The sequence below is a fragment of the Pelophylax lessonae genome (genome assembly GCF_965119305.1).
Source record: "Pelophylax lessonae genome assembly, chromosome: 5".
Taxonomy (NCBI): Eukaryota; Metazoa; Chordata; class Amphibia; order Anura; family Ranidae; genus Pelophylax; species Pelophylax lessonae.
Genome location: NC_138772.1, coordinates 298,260,402 through 298,282,766, shown reverse-complemented (window position 1 = coordinate 298,282,766; position 22,365 = coordinate 298,260,402).

Sequence of the window (22,365 nt, the reverse complement as noted above, 5' to 3'; positions counted from 1 at the left end):
CAATTGTGACCATTTTCAAGGATAATAGGCAAGGGATTACTGTTTTGCAGGGAGCAGTGATTTTAATGGTACTTAAAGTGAAACATTAAATGTATGCAATGTACTACAGCAAAACTGACTTGAATAAAAAAAAAAAAAAAAAAAAATCAGTTTAAATTGCTGGTCTTTTCCTGCCAACTTGATTTTCTTAAAAAAATGCATAGGGACCCCCCTCTACATGCATATCAGACCCTTAAGGGGGACCCCAATACCATGCAAAAAAAGAAGTCAGCAAGGAAATGTAATCTGCCTTAACCACTTAAGCCCCGGAGGATTTGGCTGCTCAAAGACCAGGGCCTAATTTGCAATTCCGCACTGCGTGATTTTAACTGACAATTGCGTCGTCGTGCGACGCTGTACCTAAATTAAATTGACGTCCTTTTTTTCCCACAAACAGAGCTTTCTTTTGGTGGTATTTGATCACCTGTGCAATTTTTACTTTTTGCGCTATAAACAAAAAAATAGCGACAATTTTGAAAAAATAACAATATTTTTCACATTTTTTTATATGAAATTCCCCAAAAAAATGTAAATCAAAATTTTTTAACATTTTAGGCCAATTTGTTTTATGCTACATATTTTTGGCAAAAAAAATTGGGTATGATGCATTTCTTTAGTGCGGGCACAAGAAATCGTTTTTTGAAATATTTCATGATTTGCACTTACTTCATATCCGTCCGGTAAGGAGGAATTTCACCAGGTGGAGGGATTTCAAAGTTACCATTTGAATCTATCACCATTTGTCAACATTTTTGTATCACCAGAATATATCATTTGAGGAGTTACATCACGTTGCATTTGGGACTTTTACACATATGATTTTGGTTACATTGATTTTTGCACATTGTTTTGTTCATATTTATTTGGATTTAGCGCACCATTCATATTTACACTACATTCATATTTTTTCCTGGGAGCAGCTTTATCACAGACCAGCGCATTTTTCTTTTTTATACAAATCTCTGACTTATAGTTGAATGGATGGGTGGGAAAACATCACTGGTTGCTATGAAGCCAATAGCACCTGACTCCCTAGCAACCAACCTGGTTGGTAAACGGTTTCATTTCTGACTGCAGCAGGAGGCTTGGCTCAGCAGGTAGGCAAATTCCCCATTTAGTTTTCCCAAACAGGGAAATTCAGATGAAATTCAACTTTATTACATAACATATTGCAACATCTATCTTTTTCCATTCTTCAAGAACGATCTCTTTTAGAGCCTGGATGCTGGATGGAGAGTTATGCTCAACCTGTCTTTTCAGAATTCTCCATAGATGTTCAATTGGGTTCAGATCAGGAGACATACTTGGCCATTAAATCACTTTCACCCTGTTCTTCTTCAGAAATGCAACAGTTGCCTTAGATGTGTGTTCTAGATTATTGTCATTTTGGAAAAGTGCACAACGACCAAGTCCACAGAGTGATGGCAGCATCTTCTCTTTCAATATAGAGCAGTACATTTGTGAATTCATGATACCATGAATGAAATTCAGCTCCACAGAAGGACACTGCCACCACCATGTTTCACTGTAGGCACAAAGCATTTTTCTTTGCACTCCTCACCTTTGTGACACCAAACAGTTTTGAAGCTATAAGTTCCAAAAAACATTTATCTTGGTCTCATCACTCCAGGCAAGCTCTAAGCAGGCTTTTTTGGGCATGGGCTTTAGGAGAGCCTTCCTTCATGGATGCAGGGCCAGTGCAAGGGGGGGGGGGTGGGAGGGGCGGCTGCCCTGGCCACAGTATGGGAGGGGCGCTGGGTTGCCAGTAAGAAGACTCACACAATAGGTATTCTTTCACTCTCACTGTACATGGGGTCTTACATGCCTTTACAGAAGGGAGAAGAATGTTTTCTCCTGGGATTTAGTTCCTCAGTGTGGCCGGATCGGGGCTGTCACAGGAAGAGCTTCTCTGCAGGGGGGCGGAGCAAGAAGAGGACACTACACTGCAGCCCCGATCATTAATCCCGCCCAACACTAAAGACATCAGAGCTCAGCACATGGCAGAATGAAGATGTGACAGGATGGATGGATTACATGTCTTCTGCACCTGTGAGTCCTGATCTATTCTGCCTTCCAAACTGTACCTGGCTGTGCTGTACTTTGCTAAATGTGAAAGAGAAAGTAAAATGGATTAATATGGAAGGAATCTACTGGGATGTTTCAGTATTCCACAAAGTGTAAAGTAACTCCATTCCATTCTGTGACTGATACTTGTAGCTGCAGGCAGCAAAGATTAATATAGTGGTGATGAAGCACAGTGAGAATTGGTTGCCATGTAAGTTTATTTCCTCTGTGCTCTTCATTCACATGGCAGTGACAGTTCTCCTGATCACCCTCCTGTATGTCCTGCTTCATTCATCTCCTGCCTCTACATTACAGCTCAGTGCAAGCAAAGAAAATGTGCAGAATTGCTCTGATAGCCCCCGGATCTCAGAAGAGATGGAGGAGTTGTCCTGAAAAACAGTGCTCTTCATGTACAGACCGGGGCAGTGCTGGGGAGAAATCCTGGACGTTTCTATCTGTAGAAACACATTATTTCAGCAAGCTGCAAATGCCATAGAGTCCTTGTTGGGAATCAGAGCTCCCTGTGTGACCTCCTCATTCTTTTTCCTAGATTCACTTCACTAGGTGAGCAGAAAGCAGAGGGGTGCTGAAGTGCGGAGTGGTGGGTCCTGTTTTCCATAGGCTAGTGATGTATGTTGTGAATTGGTCTAGAAACTAGAAGGAATGTAGTAACAGATCAAACTGTCAGGATTACTTCACTCCTAGCAAACCAAATTTAAAGTACATTTTGTCACAATTGTGATCCTGGTGTTGGTGTCAACTAGCCAGCAACAGGAGAGGACAGGAAAACTACTGACCCGCTCCTACAGCATTAATCCCTCATCAGCCAGATTGACAAAGGACATTCCACAGTTTGTCAGCATGGTAGCAATGTCAGGTGATGACGTTCTCTGCTCTCACTAGCAAACCTGTCACCAGCAACAGGGTCACCAGTGTAAAGTAGACATTAAATCCACAAGTAAACATTATGTTGCAGGTTACCAATTCTTAGTTGTGAAGGCTGCATTTGTTTTCATCTGGTGATCCAGCCAGCAAGTCTGTTTTTCAAAAGAACAAGCTCACTTTCAGTTACAGAGATGTGACAAACCATTTACCACTGGCAGGGGTGCTTACGAAGGTCAGCATATATTTAAGTAAAACCTTTATACTAAAAGAAAAAAAAACGTCACAGTAAATGATTATAAAGTGGGAACTGGAGTTTGGCTTCAATTTGTTAGTGTATCTAAATCTGCTAGTTCATCTAGCACTCCCCTCCCCCCAGACTGACAGCACTGTTGTCTGCTGTGCTGCCTGTGGTTCTTTATCCAGAGTGGGAGCACTCTAATAAAGCAGGTGTGATACTGGCCAGAGCGCCAGATGAAAAAGGTGGAAAAAAAGCCTAAGAAAAGAAAACGAATGCAGCCACCACATCTAATGATTGGTAAGCTGCAATATATTACATTTTTTGTTTTCAGGTAATTATTTCTTTAAGTGAACCACTCCCCAGTTCATGCACCCTAACATATTGTAGATATTCTGAACAAACAGTAAAAGAACTTTAAAGTGGACCCTCCCCACCCTAAAAAACCTTTGGATCTTCTGAATGCCCCCCTTCCACAATCATAAAAGTCTGAACTTTGCGTCACTTGCTACTGAGCCCTTGCACTGTTTGTGCCCTTGCATCTCTTGCCACACTCAATATTCAGCACAGTGAAAGCCGCATCCAATTTTTGCCACACACTGCAATTTCCTCTAGAAGCAGGTCCCAATTTATTATTTTAAAAATAACCCCGTTTCTGACTCCTGCACTTTGTAATTTATCCAATCTTGACTTCTGCACTTTATATGTAGGTAAAATGGTCAGGTGTGGCTAACAGGTATAGGTAAGATGATGATTAGTCATGCATGGCCTGGGGGGGGGCGCAATTTGAAATGTTCGCCCTGGGCAATGGATGACCTTGTACCGGCACTGCATGAACGACACCCATGCATGCCATTCCTCTGCAGTGTACGTCACATTGTGTCACGGGAAACAATTAGCCAGTTTGGTTTTCTACTTCTTTAGCTAATTGCAGTGAACTTGCATGGCGATTTTCTATAACCCTTCTCATCAGAAGATGCTCCTGTCGAGGTAATAACTTTTGGGGACGGCCTGGATGTCTCTGTGAGATGGTTGTAGTTCCATCTTTGTTACATTTTTGTATCGCTTTTGCTACAGTATTCTGACTGATAAGTAAAGTTTTGCTGATCTTCCTGTAGCCTTCACCTTTTTTGTGTAAAGAAATGATTGTCTTTCTCAGGTCTATAGCCCCGTACACACGTACCGATCGTCGGCCGACCGATCGCCCGTCTTTTGTCCAGGGCTGTCGTGTTTGTTGTTTGTCTGTTGAAAAGTGCTCTAGACTTGCCCTGTACTTTTGTCGGCTGACAGAAAATGACGTCAGTACGTTCAATGCACGTTCCACGCACGTCCGCCGCTACAAAAGAGGAAGTGAGTGTTTGGTCGTGACCCTTCTGGGCATCTCGCGCTGATTTCGGTAGCATTTGTTTGGTTGACGACATTTCACTATTTTCCGAGACATCATTCGAGAATTCATTATGGAGACCGAGTATTCGACCCTTGCTGTAGTTAGCGTTGGAGTTTTTGCTCTGAGGCGAGGTATGAGCAAGAGGAAGAAGAACCGGACCTCCTGGACGAAAAATTGGTTGCTTAACCGTGATCAATTTTCCCACATGTCCTTGCTGAGGGAGCTCCAGGAAAATAATCCTGATGACTTCAGGAATTATTTGAGGATGACGGATCCCATCTTTCACTGTCTTCTTGCCCTGGTGTCCCCCTATATTCTGAAGCAGGATACGTGTATGCGGGTTGCAATTACTCCTGAGCAAAGGTTAATTGCGACGTTGAGGTATCTTGCAACAGGGAGAAGCCTGCAGGATCTCAAGTTCACCACAGGCATCTCCCCCCAAGCACTTGGTATCATCATCCCTGAGACCTGCTCTGCTATCATCAAGGTCTTGCAGAAGGACTATATCAAGGTATGTTTTATTTTTTACATTACATTACATGTATTAGTCATCTCACCCGAATTATGATGTTTTTGGATGTACAGCAATTTACACAGGCCATTATTTTGTAACTACCCTCTGTCCGCATGCACATAGTAGTAAAGATGTAGATTATCTTAACCATTTGTAAAATTACCCACTAACCACCCCAGCATTCTCTCCTATGTATCCCTAAACGCATTGCCTGTTAACAGTATTTTGAATTTGGGTCATTTTATGACTTTCCCTCAAACAATTATTCCTTGGCCAATGTTTTAGCACCTAGTTTATGATTTATCTTAAACACATCAGTCCATCCATTCCCACCTATGATTGTGTATGTTTATGTAATGATGTTAAAACCTTCACTGACCACAAGCCCTTATTGATGTATACATGCATAGTTTTGCTTAACCATCCCCCCACCCACATGCTAAATCTAAAAGTCAGCATATACCAAAGCTCTAGCTCAGAGGTCTTCAAACTATGGCCCTCCAGTTGTTCAGGAACTACAATTCCCATCATGCCTAGTCATGTCTGTGAATGTCAGAGATTTACAAGGCCTCATGGGATGTGTAGTTCTGCAACAGCTGGAGGGCCGTAGTTTGAGAATCTCTGCTCTAGCTGGTGAGTTACAATATAATAACATTAGGAGGTGTAAAATAAATGTATGTAGATGTTACATCCCCAAATCCAAACGATTGCCTTCCTGTTGTTTATATTTTATCAAAGTTGCATAAGCATTTAGCAGACAACTGTGTGTGTAATTAATAATGTGATGTGCTCAAGCACTAAATCTTGTTTTTTTGTTCCCCTCACAGTTTCCTTCAAACGCAGAGCAATGGCTGGAGATTTCTGCTCAATTTCTGGAAAAGTGGAATTTTCCCAATTGTGGGGGTGCTATAGATGGGAAGCATGTCCGCATTGTCCCCCCTCCGAATTCCGGCGCCCTTTTTTTATAATTATAAAGGATTTTTTAGTATAGTCATGCTAGCCATAGTTAATGCTAACTATGAGTTTATTTTTTTGGATATTGGCAAAAATGGCCGCAATTCGGATGGGGGAGTTATTGAGCAGACGGAGTTCGCTCGTCGTCTTCATAACGGCACTCTGAACTTGTCATCCAGGGAGCAAACCGTTGAGGGCATGAGCTTTGTTTTTATAGCAGATGATGCTTTTGCGCTTGGGGAGCATCTTATGAAGCCCTACCCTCAGAGGAACCTCAACCCCGGGCAAAGGATCTACAACTACCGGTTGTCCAGAGCTCGCAGAGTTGTTGAGAATGCCTTCGGGATAATGGCCAACCGGTTCCGGATATTCCTGACGTCCATACACCTGGCACTCTACAAAGTAGATCACGTGGTCCTCTGTTGCTGCATTTTACACAACTTTCTATGCAGGAATGCAGAAAACTATCTTATGCAGCAACTGGATACTGACCCTGCTATGCCAGGGACAAGTGGAGAGGCACAACCTCGTGAGCAAATGGAGTCCATGACCTCAATGCAAGTTGGATGTTCAAGATTGGAATCACAAAGGGCCTGTCAGATCCGCCAGGAATATCTGGAATATTTTGTGGGGAGAGGAGCTGTATCACTGCCACACACCCATTAATGTTCTAAAATATTTTAAACACAAGATAAATGTCAGAGATATAAGATTTTTCTACACATTAAACCAAAATTGCAATGATTCTGTATTGTGGATTCTAATCATTTGGGCACATATCCCAAACATAATTTTTTGGGTTAATCATGTGTTATATATGTGTGACTTTGGAAGGGTTAATACATTCATCAGTGTGTTTCTTTACTGTAGTCTCTCCCCAGCTGATCCAAAGTGATGATGGCCATGTGTTATTTTTTATCCAGTGGTGTAAATACACGGGCCTTCTGCACCCCATTACATTTCCACAAACCCTCTCACATTGAGAACTAGGTCACACCCAAGGTTCATCTAATGTCACCTTACATTGGTGGTCATTCTCCAGAAGGTGCCCATACTATATATTTCATATAATACATTAGGGTATTAACAAAGTACCTACACCTGTTATGTTGTGTTCATTTATGACATCCTTCTCACTGCCCACCAATGTTAGGATATGTCAGTGTTATGTGAAACTTGATCATTGTTGATCTCAAAGTGTTATATATAGGTAATGTAAAGTGAACTAGAGCAAAGAACCAGCAATACACTATAGATTACACTGATCTCCCTACACTGATTGCTACTGGCAATATCAATGCCATATTGAATCCTAGAACTGCTAGTACCTTGAGTGTTGAGTCACACTTATGCAATGCGGGAAGTCTGCAACTTTGCAGCCTTCCTGCATCGCATAAGGGTGACCCGCCACTTACTTTTTGCACAGGATTGTATTCCACAAGTGTGAAGCACTGTGTGATCCAATCCAGATACATCAGAAATAAAGGGTCATGTGCGACTTGTGTGCGGGTTCAGTGCGAATGTAGCCATACAAAGTGTATGGCTCAATTCACACTGCACATCTGATGGCATGTAATATCGGAGTGCACTGCTCCTTTATTACATGCGATCAGATGTTCAGGGCAAAATCAGCTATACAGTTTGTATGGCTAAATTCGCACTGCACTCGCACAAAAGTCGCACATGATGCATTTATTCAGCCACATCAGTATAGGATTGCACAGTCGTTCACACTTGTGTGATCCGATCCTGTGTGAAATGTCAGATCGCACTGTGATATGCGTTAAAACTGGGGGGGTCTTTAACATTTCATTGACACCCCCAGCAACTCGCATATGGCAGTGTCAAAACTGCTTTCATTAACATGTAAATATGTGAATAGGACAGCCATCATACATTTAGTGCTTCTTTACACAGCTTTAGACCTGGACCCCCCAACGAAAGTCAAATAAAGAATCGAACACACATTGTTGAATGTAAAAATGTTTTAGTAACAAACATTCACAGGGTTAGGGTTAAGGTTAGGGTTAGGGTTAGGGTTAGGGTGTTGTAAAGTGCTTTTCCCAAACTTGGGTACACCCTTAACAGCTGAGTGCAATAAATATGCCATAAAAGACAATACAAAATGGGTAAAATCAGGAACATCCCAATAAAAACATTTAAAACGTAGTAAAACTTTTTTTTTTAATTTGCCAATCATGTCCACGAAGTCTCGCATTTTATTCTGTAATGCTGTTGCAGTCTCCTTAATTTTTTCAAGGTCTGAGCAGCATTGTAGTGCCTCAGTGGTCAATTTTGCAAGAGTGCAACTATGTAAAACATGATCTGTAGAAAAAAATAAAACAGAGTCAATGTGAATCACCTACATGAGGTCATATTATAGAAACATTTGGTGTCCAGTTTATCTTAAATTACTCTCGAGTTAATAACTACCCTGTTCTTATGCTCTTTTGCCCTAGGCTCTTCTTCTTCCTCCTGTCCTCCTCCGATGCTGTTGCTGATGATTCTGCCGGTCTCCGGAGCTTACTATATATTCATTAGGGGTGTGAACGCATGATGACGTCATTGTGAGGGCATGGTCGTAATGTATATATATTAAGCTGCAGAGACGGGCAGAATCCACGGCAACAGCATCGGAGGAGGACAGGAGGAAGAAGAAGAGCCTAGGGCAAAAGAGCAGACAACATAAGAGCAGAAGATTGGACAGCAGAAGAGTGGAGAGGAGAAGATCCAAAGAGTGGAGAAGACCGGATGAAGATATTTAAGAACATTTCAGAAACGTCTCCTGTCGTTATTCACATACACTTCCTTTTATGTGGTTAATGTGTAGGGGTACTATGTACCCCATACCCATTCACATAGGGAGTGGGGTCTGGGATCTGGGGGCCACCCTTTGTTAAAGGTTGCTTCCAAAGTCCTAGGAACCCCCTGGCCGCATGACCCCCCAAATCCACCAGACAGAGTTGTGGGGATGAGGCCCTTGTCCTCATCAACATGGGAGCAAGGTGTTTTTGGGTGTGGGGTGCAGAGCCCCCCCTGGCCCAAAGCAACAAACCCCCCCATGTTGAGGGCATGTGTCCTGCTGTGGTCCAGGGGGGGTTTGGTCCGCTTTCTCGTCCCCTTTCCTGGCCTGCCAAGCTGCATGCTTGGATAAGGGTCTTGTATGGATTTTGGGGGTAACCCACTCCGTCTTTTTGGTGTGGGCCTACCCTCAAACTCAATACCACACACAAAGGGCCTGCTTGGGAACTTGGGGGGGGACACCCACGGCGGGTTATCCAATTTTTCTGTGTAGTTCCCCCTCAATAATCTTCACAGTGCAAGTGGCCCCGAAAGTCAGATCATCCTGATCCGACTTACGGTGCGACTTCCATTCAAATAAAGAGGCTCCCATAGGGAACTAGTGTTTAGAAATGGAGGCTGAAAATAACGCTGATAAAAGCAACATGGTAAAACGTGCGATTACGCAAATTCTCCAAAATACTGAAAACACGTATTTACAGCTGCTTTTGTGGCGTTAAACAAATCTTTGACACATATTTTAGCTCATGCCCCGTGTGCAAGGGGCATAGAAACCTGCAAACGTCAAAAACATATGTTTTATGTAAAATGTCAATCAGGTGCGCAAAACAATTTAATCATGTGTGTAATATATAATCATATAGTCACAAATCTACACAAAAAAAGATAAATAATGACGAATTTACACTATATGATTATATAATGGACACATATTTTCAAAGCTTGCCACACCTGATTTACATTATTGAACAAACAGGTCGTTCCTTTGAAGCATTACACCAAATACAGCAAATGACAAATACACTTTAAAAATCATTATTAAAAAAACCTACGTGGGCACACAACTGGCTCTCCGACACTTGGTCCAGATGTGCCGGCAAGACTGCTTGGCAAGTTGCCATGAGATTTCTCCTCTGATGTTTGAACATCCGATCCAGCTGGAGATGACACATCTTCGCATGAGGGAACATCTGCAATGTAAATTTGTAAGGGAATACAAGAATATAAGGTTAAACAATCATTGCAAATACACATATTTCTATTATCCCACTACCCAAAAATCTGTGCCTACCCACCTTCATGTTGCTCTGGTGGCTGCACACTTGTTGGCTCCACCATTATGCACTCTGGAAGAATGTCTTGATCTACAGTACATAATACAAAAAAGTTGCCATATCATAAAAGTCACAAGAGGTACATTTGATAGGACATGGTGCCCTGCTTGATAGCTATTTTATTAACAAATATTAAGAAATGTACATGGTTATCTCATAAAAATATGGTACATTATTGTTTGACTGTGCATAGGAACCAATTACCTTTTGGAGAATGTGTGCCAGCATCTGAGCCCATGTCCTCTCTGCTTCTTCCTCCACTGTATATGGAGCTGCCAAAGTACCTGCACCTCTCCTCCTCCTTTCCCATTCCTTAGCTTTTAATTTTCTTTTTTCTCCTATTTCAAGGTTAGAATAATAATATGTGAATAATAGGAATGTTTGCAGAGAAAATTCGTGCCAAGAAAGAACATTTGTTGCAATACAATACATATATTTTTAACTATGGCTTCCTGTCTTTTAATGTAATATACTAAAAAATCAACAATAGATCGATCTAATCACGACATGACCAATAAAATGAGTAATAGTACTTTTTATATAGACATTATAATCTAGACATGTTAATACAACATACACCAAATTTAACCAAAACATATTGCATGATAAAAAAAAAAAAAACTTACTTTTTTTCAGAATACGATGTATTTGCCCAAGCTGATCTTGCTCACGATGTTTTAGATCAGACCATCTTTTCCTGATTTGGTCTTTGGATCGCTCCACGCCGTACTTTTTCTTTAAACAGGCCACCACCTTGTCCATAATGCGGTGTTTTCTGGCATTGGGCCTCTCATAATTTTCCAACTTGCCATCATAGTCCAGCCTTTCAAGTATTCCAACCATCTCCACCATTTCCCCCTTGGTCATGGGTGTAGCTTTGTTTTTTTTGGTGGCCCAACCACTTCGGCCCACACTAGTTGAACTCTCAGATCTTTGAGACATGTTTCTTGCCAAAGATTGTTCCACCACCGCAGGTGTGTGTGTGTCGCATGCAGGCCTGATCTTCGGCACGTACACACCCCTGCACAAGTCCGCCAATGGAGGGGGAGTTGACGCATGCGCTGTATTTAAAGGACGCCAGATCTTTCGGTCGACGATTCGCTAGCGGACATATCGTTGGTTGGAGCACGAGCGATCGGCGAATCACGACTCTTCCCCGCAAACAAAGGTAAGACTATTTGATTATAAAGTGTGTGTTTTGGGCCCTATACAGCTTTTATTGGGAATATCTTTATTATGTCCCAAAATACATGCTATTTTACTATGTTTTGTGTTATGTTGTGTCTTGCAGGCATATACTGTACTGCGTTATGGTGGACACTTTCACCAGCCACAAATTTTTGCTCCAGTTCATTGAGGAGTACAGGCAACTGCCCTGTTTGTGGCAAGTAAAATCTGCAGCCTACAAAAATAAGCATCTTAAAGAAGAGGCCTATCAACATCTAGTGGCCTTGTACAAGCCCATATATCCGAGGGCAGATATACCATACATAAAAAAATAAATAAACAGCATTAGGACTGCCTACAGACGTGAGGTGAAAAAAATTGAAGACGCCACAAAGTCTGGAGCTGCTGCAGATGATGTCCCTGTACCACGGCTGTGGTACTTTGACAACCTGCGATTCCTGGCAGATACGGAGGAATCAAGGCCATCCCTTTCAACACTGCCTTCTACTTTGGCAGAGGCCTCAGTTGATCCCAGCCAGGAGGAAGATATCCTGGAGGAGAGTTTGACTCAGGTATGGCATTTCACAATATATTGTCTGCTAAAAATGTAATCATGTAACAAAATTATAAGCAAAACCATAATTGACCCTTTATGTAAACGGGCATAGCAAGGGGTTGGCATGACAGGCAACCGCCAGGGGCGCAGGCCAAGGGGGGGGGGGTCACAAAAACATTGGCATTGTTTTAGGGATTTTTTCAAAATCCACTCAGCCTGCACACCCCAGAACCCCCAGTTTGCATGCGGATTCATCCAGGTTTAAAACATTGAGAGCTGCTTCATGCAGGTGTAAAACATTGAGAGCTGCTTCATGCAGGTGTAAAACATTGAGAGCTGCTTCATGCAGGTGTAAAACATTGAAAGCAGCTGAGCCAACAGACCAGGAGACTGAGACTGCCTCTCACTGCATCCCCAGCACACCTCCGGTCTTAACAAACACTGCTATAGCCTCAGCACACCTCCGGTCTAATGGGCCATACACACTATAAGATTTTCAGAAGACTTTTTCCTTCAGACTTACCAAAACCATATAATATGAGGTCAGACCTAAAGACTTTCAATTTGTATGCAATCTGGCAGGCTCTTGCACTACATAGAAAAGGTAAATGTGAAGGAAAAAGTCTTCAGAAAATCTTATAGTGTGTAAGGCCCTTTACAAACACTGCTGTAGCCTCAGCATTCCTCCGGCTCAACCTTTTTTTTTAAAAACTAACAAACTAACAGCTCCTGCAAATGATCCATCCATCCTTGCTTCCATGTCTCTGGTCTCTCACTCTGGGTCAGCAAGGCAGATGGCTTCCTTATTCCTGTTTCCCTGCACCGCTTCACCCTCAATGCCCTACATCAAGCCCTCTGCAAGTTCAGGCCCCTCTCTCTCTCTGCAACCCCCCTCCTCTCTCTCTCACACCCCCTCTTTCTCTCCCTCTCTCTATCTCTCACCCCTCTCTTTCTTGTTGTTCACACCTGAGACAATGATTGCCCACTAGAGAGCTCTACACTGGGCAAACAAGGGACAAATGAAAAACATTTAATGCCCTTTTAATTTTTTTTGGGTGGTTAAATTTTTACATTGATCTTGGGGGGGGGGGGGGGGGGTTGTTGCCAAATACAGCTCCTCAACAAGGGCACTGGAGACCCTAGATACGCCACTGTATGTAAAGTCTTCTATTTGTTCACAATAATATAACAAACATGCATTTTTATATACACTATAACATTCTAATCAATTGTTAATTTCATCAACAGGGAAGTATCACTGAGGAGGAGGCAGGTGGCAGCCAGGAGGCTGTGGAGCCCTCGGTATCATTTCCACCTCCTGCCAAACGCAGACAAAAAAAGAAACACGTGGATGAGATCACCAACCAGTTTATAAGCGAGGCCACCATAGCCCTCCGTAGGAAACCTGAAGCCTATGAGTCCTTTGGGAATCTAACTGGCAAAACTTTAGGGCAAGTGGAGCTACTCCAGCGCCAATTTGCCCAAAAAATAATATTGGATGTGCTGCACAAGGCCGAAAGGGGCTGCCTTACGGAGCACACCCACGCGTGCGATGAGCACCCGTGCCCTCCACCTCCACCTCCACAACACCAGCCACCACCTCGCCAAATGCCACATGGCAGTCAGTGGCAATATGGCCAACATGATGACAACATGCCCTCATGGCAGCCTGAGTATAGCTATAGGCAATTATAATTTTTGTACCCTATTATTTATTTTACCCCTGTTTCTCATTTTATAAGTTAATTTAGTCAAAATGGACCTTTTTTATGTTTATTTTTATAATAATGAAAGTATTAATGTTTTCTGTTTGTTTTTTCTGATTTAAAAAAATAAATAAGATTGAAATTAAAAAATGGTGTATCTTAATTTGTTAACATGTTGAATATTGTGCATAACCAGCAAAATATGTTTTATACATTAATTCATAAAAGAATAAAGGGACATATCAATAGTTAGATCTTTGCAGTCAAAATACAAAGATAATGGTGAAGAGTTAAAATTATTTAAATCTAAAATTTGATACAACAGATAGAATAGACAAACATTATCTTCATCATAACAGAACACATGCCTTTTTATTTGTAAAGTATTGAATTATGAGCAGCATCTTCCTTCTTCTCACATTTATCAAGATGAGCATGTGCTCCGCATTTCACATATTTTTTGGACTGCCGCGAGCCGAAAGTTCTTTCTGGATAAAATGTTGAGTTTACTTGAGAAAATTCTTCCGGGACGTTATTTGGTTCCGATCATGCGTGTTGAGATTTGTAGATGTGTGTCGGCCTAATTCTGTACTGACTGGTGAACAATCGGCCGTTTTGGTGTCGGCCTACAAAAATTTTAATGCTTGCACGACAGATTCTGTTCGGCCGAAAGTGCGCTGTCGGCTGTCGGAAGCATCATACTAACAAGCCTACAATCGGCCGATCGGTCGTCGGCCGAATCTTTACGGCCGACAATCGGTACGTGTGTACGGGCCTTATGTGGTGCCATTGTTGACAGCATGAAATGGGAAATGGGTTTCTTTGTTAACCAACACCCTTCTATGATCAAATGTCTGCTGGACACCTGTTTAATGAATAATTAGACTCACCTGTATTTGAATTTTTGGTAATTAGGATTTTTGTTGTCTAAAATGTAGACTTATTGGGGTGTATTCATTTTTGCAACATGGTCTTGAATAAATTTGTTAGATAAAACACTTTTTTGCATGTGCAAATTAACCAATCTTGGTTGCAATCAATGTCCCACATTTGTGGGAGTATTTTGTACTATAGTGTCCCATAGAAAATGTTGATTTTGAAAGGAAAGTAAAGGGTTTCTATAGTAAGATAGTGACTAAGTGGCCGGAGGTGTGATTGTCATCATCCCTGCTTTTTATTATTACAGAACAATAGAAAACTGCGAAAAAAAATTGGATTTTGAAGGCAATCAAAACAGTGAATAAAAATATATAATTTTTATTGGAAAATTTTAAAAATAGATCACAATGGCAATTTGCAATAAAAAACACATAGTGTACATTTCGTATAGGGAATACACAGTAGTTTAAATACTCAAGTGGCAAAAAATGCAAAAAATGGCATTCCTGGGCATGGCTAATAACCAACATGGATGGAAATAAAGCTTTGGAACAAATACGCATTTCGATATATGAATAAGAATAAAATCTTCTTAAGAGATTTTATGCCATTGTATTCCTGATAGTAATAATTTAGTATGGATGGATCAATGAAAAAGAGGGTCCCCCCTGGCGTACCCGGACATTGTAAACTGAATCATTGGATATAAAAAATTCCATTCTAAGGCCCAAAAGAAGATAGAATATCTTCGACCGAGTACAAAGGTGTTAGATAATGATAATCTAGTCGAGTATAGTTGGCTCAAAAGGAGCCCGGTAATAGCAAGACTCCAAGGAGCGTAAAGGACTCAATGCAAAATTTTTGGAGAGAGCAATGAACTCTGTATCACTTCTGCACAAGAGAAGAGCAAAAAGAGTTTCTAACAAATCTGTTGATGTTTAGCCATTTATACTGAGCACTGTATATATATATATATATATATATATATATATATATATATATATATCCCAAGGCACACTTCAGTTTCACCTGCTGGCTACTACATTACTACAAGATATAATATATACAATTATTAGGCTTCACCAATTGTTGATTACTTTGCAGTAACAGATATTTGCATATTGAGCTAATAATAATGAGCAACAATATTTCAGTAGGGGTAGATATGATGGTTGTATAACTGTTATTCCTGACTTTATGCAGCAAAAAAAAAGAACCCCAAAAAATGTTTTATTTTATTTATTTTTTTAATACATTGTTAATCTTCTTATGGGGTTTAACATGAAATGCCCATATGAATATGCACATAGAATTTAGCGCTATTGTGATTAAAAGATTTAAAAATATATATATATAAAAACAGAATTATTGTTTGTGTTTTTGTTATTTCACCACTGATATATGCAAACATAATTTTTGTTTGTGATGAAATTAAAAATGTTTTTCTTATTTTGACAGGAGGCAGAGACTTCATATTATGTGCTGTACAGCTCTATTACATTGCAGAAAAAGAGAATCCAAGGGGTAGTAATACTAGATAATAACATTTTTAGTAAACCTCTGGGGTTGTAATAATTACATGAAAGTAGCAATGAACAAAATCACTGTAGTTCATACATTTCTCTATTTCTCTCTACCTAAACCTTTAAAACTGACTCATAGATATTCAAATGTGCTACATAATTTAAGACCTATTTGTCTTGGAAAAAAAAAAAAAAAAAAAACATACTTCACAAAGGTGAAAAATAGATGTAGCAAAATTGAAACATCTCTAAAATTAAAAAATAGAAAAAATAATGGTTCTACGTGAGTAGGGATGATCGAACGGTTCGGGTCGACCATCGGTTCGACCCGAACATTGGGTGTTCGAGGTTCGGCCGAATTTAGAACTTTTTGCCCATCTCTATGCACAGCTGTTCTATCCCCATATCCCCAAAACTCTCTGCACTGCCTTATCCACAGATGCAGTAATAGTAGGGGTCAGGAGAGCAGCTACTGCCTCAGCAATTAGAGCATGAGATGACTTTGTGTCAGCAGGAGCTGAGGAGGGAGAGAGAGCACCAGCCTCAGCAACGATACCTGCCATGCTTATGTCCATGCAGTGTTCAGTATCACAAGGCCGAGATGGCAGAGAGTTAAAGCAGGATCAAGATTGCTCCACAAAGTGACCCATGCAGTCTCCTGAACATGTCAGCTGCCAGATCACTGGTGGGAGAAGCTCCTTTGCAGGCCTTTTATGCTGAATAGGATTGGTTTGAGCTCTTCTAGCCTAGTACTGCCATTCCATGTAGTGCTGGAACCGGAAGCCACTAAACAGTTTTAAACAATTACTGCCAGTTTGCCGATTAGGAAACTTGTGGTAATTAGGACCAACTCTAGGCTAACATACAAATGTACTCTAATATTTAGAGGGGCCTTTCTGTGCTGGGAAGTAGTCATGTATGTGAGAGCTCCCTACACAATACTGTATCCCTCTCCTATCCCAATTCAGCTGTTGGCCAGGTTATCTCCCTAAGTTAAATGAAAACAAAGGGGCCTGGGATACTAGTGATTCAATTTTCCAAATAAGACATGGGTAACTGAGAGATTAGTTAGCAAATAAGACACCTGATAAGCAACAGAGATATGTTTCCTATAAGTCTGCTTACTAGATTGACAGCATATGGCAGTTAAAAAAAATTACCAACTGGACTTAAATTAAAAAAAAAAAAAAATGGTAAGAGAAAGGTAGGGCTTTAACCCTGGACAGTTTTTTTTTTCTTTGACATCTGTGCCCTGTTTGGGGGAATTTTCAGTCACTACCTGTCCTATAACCAAAACAGGAAAGCAGAGGAAATCCCTTCAAAGTGAGGGAGTCCCTGATTGTCACTATGGTTACCAGGAATGGTGTCCCCATTGGAAGATTTTCTCCCTACTACTGTTCTATGGGTAACCCAAAATTTGGGAGTTTTTCACTTTTACCAATAATGGCAAACATGACAAATAGAGAGAGTAATCCTCCCTGTGTAAACACAGTATAACACTGAACGGATAGTGTGCATTCAAATTCCAAAAGTGAAGCTTCCCCGCTCCAGTGAATAGAAAGCACTTGCACTTGACTTGGTCCTTATCGTCCTGGGAACATGTGTTGCTGATTCTAGCTGTCATAATATGTGAAATATAGCACAGCATTATGTTACACAGGAGCAAGATAGTGGTTATACTAAAGGCACCAAAAAAAGAATCAAATATTAAACAAACATACTGTACTTCATAAATAGAATTAGGATTAGGACTAGGGACATAATTACACACTTTAATAATCAGGAAAGAATGTCAAGAGAATGTCAAAGTCAGCATCCGTAGCATATACATTAAATCCAATACGATTTATTTCACCTATATGGACCGAGAGCAGTATCGGGTCCACCACCATACTGCTAAGGTCATGTGTCTGGTGGTGCTCTTGCACAATTGTGCAGCTACTGCTTTGTCAGAATTGATTTTTTTTTCTGCAGATGATGACTCTCAATGGTCACCTTGATGTCACTGCAATTTTTTTTTTTTTTTTTTTTTATGACCTTTAAAATTGGCAAGTTTCTTACTGAATACTTGAGGGAACAGGGACATTTAAAGGTACAGGCACTCCCCAGGTTATGAACACGATAGGTTCTGTAGGTCTGTAGGTCTGTTCTTAAGTTTAATTTGTATATAAGTTGGAACAGGTAAATTTTTTTAAATCGTACCTCCAAGCCAAAAAAATTACTTGTAAGTTTTGGATAGCACAGGGAAGGGTTAACTAGCCATGCAGTGATGTGGGATTGCTGACAGGTCCGCTGAACAGCAGATGGTAGCATGCGGTGAGAAGCATGAAATGAGAAGAATAAGTTCTCTGCCATCCTGGCCCCTTCTTGAAATGCCTGTATGACTGTTCTGCTAATCTACTGACTTCATTGTAAATCAATGTTCCAGAAAAATAAATCTGCACTCTCCGCTAATCTGCAAATTAGAAAAGTCAGTGAATATTTACAAAATCTTTATCTTCATATTTTTTCCAGGTAATTAGTTAAAGTCAGTGGATTAACATGGCAGCCTGGCTACTGACATTTTCAAAAGGAGAGGTTAGCAATGGCAGTCTCTAGGTCTTCTAGGACAGATTTTTTTAACCACTTGGATCTGAAAGTCTATTTTTCCCTAAATTCCCTTAAGTTCTGGAGCTTTTTTTTACATTTCAATGATGTCTCAATTCTGCACATTAAAAGTTTTTGCATTTTATAGCCAGCAATAGGTCATTATAGCTATGACCTACTGCTGTAGGTAAAGGGTGGACAGATCTGGCACAGAAAAAAGTACAGTGTAAATAGGCCCTTACCCCTAATACCCCTAATTGGTATACAAAGCAAAGAGACAGAAAAAAGTGGGGCTTTACGGGCCAGTGGGAGTAGAAGGATCACACCAAAACCAATATATAAAGTTTATAAGGTTTTTAAAGCTTATATATTGGTTTTGGTGTGATCCTTCTACTCCCACTGGCCCGTAAAGCCCCACTTTTTTCTGTCTCTTTGCTTTGTAGACAGATCTGTAATAGCTATGTCCCAGCTCTGTACTGTCAGGAAATGATGTGATGTTATTACACTTGATTGTTTTATCTGCTGGATGTAGTGCTGGATTCTGTCTGACACTGACAGCCAGAAGTTCCAGGGCTAATGCCAGCAGGGGCTTCCAGGACCCGATTACACTGGTCATCATTTTAAAACAACTAAGATCAAAAGCCACTATCTCCTAATGTGGTTGATAAATGAGTTACCATGGAAAATTTCAATTTTGAATTTTTCAAATGACTATCTTTGAGCACCAAATACAAGAATGATTTTACAGTCATTAAGAGACAATTGTTGACATTGAATATAAAACATGCATATGGTTTACATTATTTTTTTCAAGATAAATATATTTCTTGTATATTTATACAGTAATTTTTCTTTTTAAAAGGCACATAATTGTAAATCATTCTAGTGCAAGTAAAATTCATTTTATGTGTTGCAGAAAAACACATACATTTAGTTGATAACATAACACAAGTTTTCCACAGATGGCAAGCCGGAAAGCAAAGCTGTGTACACAAAGAAAAAAAGCTGTTTTAATCTCTTTATTTACAAGCATGGCTTACCTTCATATCTATGCTACGATGTTAGAAGAGGAGACACAGAAAGAGAATGAAGAATTATTACATGCACATTCTACCAGAATTACAGATATTTGAATTTTATGTCTTTGCAATCTGTCTGCCATCTGAACAAATAAGAGAAAGTCTCAGATTTTTTGCACAATATTTTAATCTTAAATAGGGATTTTCGAGGAAGTGAAGACTTGGCATGGGCATTTTAAAGCAAACTCCATCTTCACCTGTTTCTGGTCAATCTGTCTCTGCCGGTGCTTGGTAAAAAACTGTGTTGCTATATAATTTTCTCTCCTTATCTCACTTCCTTCCCCATCTAAAATATCATGGAAAAGCATTGCAGCAGGTACACTTCCTGCATGTTGGTATTCAGTCTCCCACAAAATCCACAGACTTTGTTTTAGACTGCTTTAACCTCTTCAGCCCCAGAAGGATTACCCCCCCTTCTTAAATCAGGCCCTTTTTTGCCAATATGGCACTGCATTACTTTAACTGACAATTGAGTGGTCGTGCAATGCTGTCCTTTTTTTCCCCCCACAAATAAAGCTTTCTTTTGGTGGTATTTGATCACCTCTGCAGTTTTTATTTTTTGCTCTAAAAAATAAAAAATAAGAAAATCTACCATCAATTTTGAAAAAAATCACATGTACCATGCCCGCAGCACTGTATCTCCTGTACCATCTGTGCCATGCCTGTACCATCTCCTGTACCATGTCCGCAGCCCCTGCACCGTGCCCAAAGCCCCTGTTTTGGGTCTTGTGGTGGTCCAGTAGCTGCTGCATTTCCCACCCTAGGCTTATACTGAAATACTTATGAAATGCTGCAAGTGATAATAACCCTCCCAAAGCCAGGAAAATATCAGAACATCCCCCCCCCCCCCAAACTTCAGACCGATCTCCTTGCTAAACCTTGACCTAAAAATCTATGCAAAAACTATTGCCAACCGACTAAATGACATATTGCCCACCCTGATCCACCAGGATCAATCGGGTTTTACCCAAGGCCGCCAAGCATCTGATGCAGCCAGGAGGCTTATAGACGTTATTTACTATGCCGAGTCCAGCAGAACGCCTTCTCTGCTTATATCTTTAGACGCAGAGAAGGTGTTGGATAGAATTTACTTGCCCTATCTACACAGAGTCCTTACCAAGTTTGGCTTCACTGGCAGAATACTTCAGCCAGTGACACAACTCCACAAGCCACAAACCCCTCAGAAAGAGTTTATTCTGCAGAAATGATATCCCAACCATTTCACATAACCTATAGCAACCGCAAAGGATGCCCATTATCCCCTCTAATATTCAATTTACTCATGGAACCCTTAGCAGAACACATCAGATCCAACCCCAAGATCTCTGACTTCACAATAAGTAGAACCTCACATAAAATCAGCTTATTTGCTGACAATGTCACCCTCATTTTCACACAACTGGCCACCTCCCTGATAGAAATACAAAACACTCTCAAATGATTCAGCAGAGTATCATACTATAAAGTAAACAAAACAAAATAGTTTATAATTGACTTAGGTCTAGACGCCACAACGAAAAACATATTACATCCCCAACTTCCATTTGCTTGGGCCGAGAACTTCATAACATACTTAGGCATCAAACTCACCAAATCTGAGAAAAACCTTTTTTGTGATTAATTATAAAATATTTGCAAATAGACTACAAACTGAATTACTAAAACTAGCAAAACATGAACTATCATGGTCTGGGAGACTAGCAGCGTTCAAAATTATCCACCTGCCACAACTAACAAAAAACCCAGATGAGTTCACTAAAAACTTATCAAACACAGGTTGTTAGGAGGCTCGGCGTACATAGATTTCAAGGACTAATACCTTGCTACTATACTAACACAACTAAGAGCATGGTTCAAAGCACCACCCGAAACACATTGGGGACAAATAGAATCATCCTCACTCCTCTGAAAAGACTTACAAACATGGATCCTCGGGATCCCCCTAGGAACTACCATACTGAATGCCCTTTCTCTCACAATGAAAGCCACAAGCCAGGCGTTGAAAATAACAGACCTACCATTACCACCTTCACAAACCACTCCCTCCCATTCTGCTAGGAGTATTAAAACACTAAACACTCAACATTATGATATCTCACTGAAGCAGCAAAGAATTCACACTACCCACAATAAATTACTTTACCCACCTATGGGTGGCCCACTGTTTATCCACCTTACCACCTTACCCAAACACAAACCTTGTTACTCCTTTCCTTCTATTGCTTGGTCATTCTTAACTCATCCATCGATAAAGGCCACCCCTCTCTACTGATTATACTGATGAGAGATCGGAGTATTCCAAATGAGCTTGTCTGGCTCGCACAGCCTTGATGTGCCTTTTAATGTGAGTCTGTTACTTTGTAATTTGTTTTCCAATAAATTTTGTTATACGGAGAGCTCTAGATCTGCCCCATTTTTGTCTTATACTGGAGACACAGCTAAGGGGGATACAAGATTGGAGATTGGAGGATCATCGGCCAGTCATCATCCTTAGGAATATATCCCTCTTTGGGAACAGCTATTTCTGACCCACTGGTAACACAGGGGTCAGAACAGGAGGTGAGTAGAGATGTACAGAATTGTTCGCCGGCAGACAGTTCCCGGCGAACTTAGCATGTTCGCGCTCGCCGCTGCGGGCGAACATATGCGATGTTC